Source organism: Chrysochloris asiatica, unplaced genomic scaffold (genome assembly GCF_000296735.1).
Source record: "Chrysochloris asiatica unplaced genomic scaffold, ChrAsi1.0 scaffold00051, whole genome shotgun sequence".
In the NCBI taxonomy this organism is placed as follows: Eukaryota; Metazoa; Chordata; class Mammalia; order Afrosoricida; family Chrysochloridae; genus Chrysochloris; species Chrysochloris asiatica.
In genome coordinates this window covers 12,019,595-12,024,419 of record NW_006408569.1, presented here as the reverse complement: position 1 = coordinate 12,024,419, position 4,825 = coordinate 12,019,595, and the positions used below count along the sequence as shown (strand labels likewise).

At 37.3% G+C, this 4,825-nt stretch overlaps 1 pseudogene; it reads right to left on the bottom strand.

The window, feature by feature from the left end:
- Positions 1–1,576: 1,576 nt before the first annotated feature.
- The window catches only part of LOC102821149, a 4,306-nt pseudogene continuing 1,057 nt past the window's right edge, over positions 1,577–4,825 (bottom strand).

The following is a 4,825-nucleotide window of genomic DNA, read 5'->3' as shown; positions in this document are numbered from 1 at the left end:
AACAACTACAAAACCATGTTTTTATAACACAGTGGTAGATAAGAAAATGAACCCTTAAAAACAAACAAAAAAACTGTATGTCCTACCATATAACCATATGCAATTTACTTGACCTTTCCTTGCCTCACTTTACACAATGAGAAAAGTGATTTAAGAATATATTACTGTTCTATAAAAGTGAATACTTGGCAAATGTTAGCTATTATTGGCATCTGGATTTTCCAAGCCTATTGATTTATGCTTAATTAGCAACATAGATTGTTCTGTCTTTTCAGATCTTATAGAGAATGCAATTTAAATGTGTCTCTCTTCCCAGTTTGTCTGTTTTGTTGTTGCTAGGAAAAGTTGTAATTATTCTTTAATCTCATCTGAAACATACCTACTATGTGATTACTTCTTTAACTCCACCAGATAGGCATAAGAGTATCTTCTTTTGTATAATGTGTACATACATTCGTTATAGACATTAGCTTACTTCATTTCAGCCATTGGCTTGTCTTATGCTAAAATAACTGTAAGTCCTTTTGAGGTAGAAACATTTTTTTAAGGTTTATTTCCAGAATCTAGCACAGTGCCTGGTATATGGGTGACCCACTCATATTTGCTGAATGAATGAAGAACTGAATTCAGTTTCTTTCAAAACCTTTGCTAATAAAATATACTAGTTAGATAGCAGTCTGAAGGCCAATCTAAGTACTTTCAGTCTTGTTCTTAAATCACCTAAAGCAACCAGAAGGTTATATCATAGGATCATACTAGCTTACTTCTTGCTGAATCAGTTTCAATCACTTGCATTTAATAATATGCTGTAGGAGGTTATCAAAGTCATTAAAATAAATAGCTAAATAGCTGTACAGCTATCCTTTCTGCATTTATTATAAATCTGTTATGAAGGACATTGCTGATTGCATTGTTCAATGCCCCCTTTATACACTGTCACAGAGAAAATTAATTTTATTGTGTAATGTTCAAGATCATTTATCTCTGTGAAATTATTATGCTTCCTTCTGTCTGATCACGAGAACCATATAAAAGAGTGGACTATGAAGTCAGATAAATCTTGGTTTAAACCTTAGCTCCTGCTTGTGTGTTTATGTTTTCAATACCAGACAAGATAGTTTTCTTAACCTCAGTGTTTTCATCTGTGAAATGAGAATATGACATCCACTCTCCATGGATTCCTGGAGTGGTGCTGTAGGATCAGCACTAGACTGTGAACCACAAGGACAGCAGTTCAAACCAACCAACTGCTCCTTGAAAACACTATACAAAGTTGCTATGAGTCAGAACCGACTTGATGGCACTTAACCCCATGGTTGTAGTAAGAATGGATATAATGTTAAAGCACCTAGCAAAGTTTCTTGCACATAATAAATGTTCCGTATATGATAAACGTAATTTGGCTTCGAGGAAGCAAAAGCCAAATGTGATATTTAATCATAGCAATGACACCAACTTTATGCTTTTGTGTCTTTATTGTTTCTGATCATATTATATTTTTGAATTTTTTCCTTTTTTAAAAATATTTTAGAGTTTATTAATCCTCTGGTGAAAAAATCCAGTTATCACTGAATCTTTATTCCTTTTTGCCAACACCAACATTGGCCTTTGCAGTCCCCCTGACTTTCTTCATTCTGTTTTTGCGTTCCTTGCACAGTTTTCTTGAGGTTTTATTCTTCTTATACAGGCCATGTCTTGCAAGTCTGTGTTTGGGTTCATTTTTCTTTGTATAATCCAAGGAATCATAAATCATGCCGAAGCCAGTAGTCTTGCCATCACCAAAATGGGTTCTGAATCCAAACACAAAGATGACATCTGGTGTCGTCATATACATTTTGGCAAGTTTTTCCTGAATTTCTGTCTTAAGTACTGTTGACTTTCCCAGGGTGAAGGACATCAATGACCATTTGTTTCCGCTAAAGTAGTCGGTTGTTCATGAACTCCCTGGTCTGGAAAGTTACTGTGTCATTCAGGATTGCAGCAGATGCTCAGGCAACCGTGGAGGGAAAAAAAAGCTTGAATTTTATTCTTAAATGACAGCCCTGATGTGGTGCTGTAGGATAAACACTGGACTATTGCCTATAACGTTAGTGGTTCAAATCCAGCAGCAGTTCCTTGAAAACCCTATACAGGGTCACTATGAGTCACACTCAACTTGAAGGTACTTAACAACAACAATAAATCTTAAATACCACCTCAGTTAACTATGGAATGAAGATATAGAAAATATATAAATGGATTATCATATATGAACTCTGAACAAAATATTATCATTAGTTAGAAAGCCTAAATTTTTAATGATCACAACCAAAAATAACCAAACTCACAGCTATCAAGTCAATTTCAACTCATAGCAGCCCTATATAGGGTTTCCCAGACTGTAACTCTTTAAGGGAGCAGACAGGCTCATCTTTCTCCAGAAGAGTAACTGGTGGGTTTGAACTACATTTCTGATGCAAAATACAGTGTATGAAATACTGCAATTATGGAGGCTCAGAGGAACGTCTCATCATCTCCTTAAGTTTCTCCCCTTTTACATGTCACAATATCATAAATTTCATCATACATAGTGTTTCTATGGATTTGTCTCTTAGCAGGACTTTCGAAGTATAAACATGTGAATATGCATTAATTATTGACTTGTTTTGAGAAAAATTAATGAGATGAAAGACAAGAAGGTTTATTAAGAGACAAAGATATGAAAAAGAGCAATAGAAGGAAAGAGAATCATTAAAATAGTTTTAAGTGTTTTCATAACTTTACCCTTTATATGTTCCCCCATATTCATACATATATTTGCTGCACAGGTAAATGTTGTTGTTAAGTGCTGTCGAATCTGTTCCGACTCATAGTGAACCTGTATAGGGTTTCTGAGGAGCAGCTGGTGGGTTTGAACAGCCAACATAGTGGTTCAAACTGACCTTTCAGTCCAGTGCATTATCCTAAAGCACCATACCAGGACTGCTCGCTGGTTGGAAACCCCATACTGGGTCAGTGAGTTAGAACCTACTGTGCTGCTCCACAGGTTTTACATATATCATCTCTCCTCTTCACAACCAACATGCAAGATAAAGGACAATCTCAATTTTCCAGATGAAGATGCTGCGGTTCCGTGAAATGATTTTTTTTTTTTTTTTTTTTTTTTTAGGCAGACCTGGTATTATATTGTATACATGAGAACCCAGAAAAAAACCCTTTTGTCTCCCACACTAGTATTTTATTTTCATTGTGCTCATAAATTTTGTCTGGAATTGGTTGAAAATAAAAATGTGAATAAACAGTGCTGGGAAAACTGGATTTCCACATGTAAAATAATGAAGCAGGGTCTGTAGCATTAATTAGTTAGACCTTTTCTGGGTACCTTCTAGGTGGCAGGTGCTGATGGCACAAAAATCACTAAGATGTGCCAGTTGTCCTGTAGGAGCTCACATGGAAGCTGGAAGTCATTACACAATGTGCTGTGAGAACTCCAGTAGAGCTGGGAACCAAATGAACATTGAATAGACCTGGAAACCAGGTGAGGTCTTGGCTGGAGGTAGAAACCAGGAAACTTGGTAGGCCCAGGGACACTGAGACCTTACTCTTCAGAGTTTCATGCACTTGAGTTCATTTTTGGAGAATGGTAGGAGTTGTCCACTACAGTATTTTTCTCCTGGATTTGTCAGTACCTACAGAGGGGTGAGTGGGAAGAAGCTAAGTAAGTCAGTATGCTCCATTCCTAATGGCTGGTTATTTGAGGTCTTGCCCAAAGTTAAGCAAGTGAGATAAAAAAAAACTCAACAAGGAGATGGACCCCACCTTTCCTACCTTGTCCTGCCAGCAGAATCAAATGGTCCTCAATGATCCCTGCCTCCTAGTGTTCATACACTTGTTCAGTCTCCTCCCTCCCTCCCTCTGTCCCTCCCCCACTTCCCTCTTGCCAACCCCGCTTGAATTTGGGCAAGCCTAATTGCCTAGTTACTTACTACCAATATAATAATGGCAGATAGTAAGGAACTGATGTCATTCGCTAATAGTCAGCAAGGATCTGAAGGCTGCCTATGGCCACATGAGTGAGTTTGAAAATGGACCCCATCTTGCCACCTTTTTCCCAAGTGTGTCTCGAAATGGGACCACAAGTCCCACAAGTCTTGATTGCAACCTTACAAAAGACACTATTACAGAGGCACCAAACTAAACTATGCCAAGGTTACTAATCCACAAAATTTTTAGATAATAATTATTGTTTTAACCTACTTAATTTTGGGATTATTTGTTACATTGTTGCTAAGTGCTGTTGAGTCAGTTCTTTCTCATAGCCACCCTGTATAGCGTTTCCGAGGATCGGCTGGTGAGCTTGAATCATTGACCTTGAGGTTCAAACTGACCTTATAGTTCAGCACATTAACCGGCAGTGCCACACCAGGACTCCAAAGCAGTACATAATTTATATACTAGGAAAAAATGTTACTCAGACATTTAAATAATTGATTGGATCAGGACAATGGTCGAGCTACTAACTCAACATAGGATCTTATGCAAGATCTTGATGTATTAAGATATTGACAGCACATTTACTTACCCACCTTCAGGCCCAAGAGATCCTTATGGAAATATTGTATTTGGCCTCATTTGGCTGATGAGGAAATTGAGGCACAGAGAGAATAAGCTGATTATTCAAACTTGCACAGACAGCAAAGTAGCAAAACTGATTTGAACCCAATACTGTGACTCTAGAACCAGCCTTTTTAAACAGGCAATATTATCTCAATTGTATTACACAGTCTCAGTTCATAACCTAGACATTTGCTAAGTGGCTCTCTCCCAGTATTTTTTTTTTTTTTTT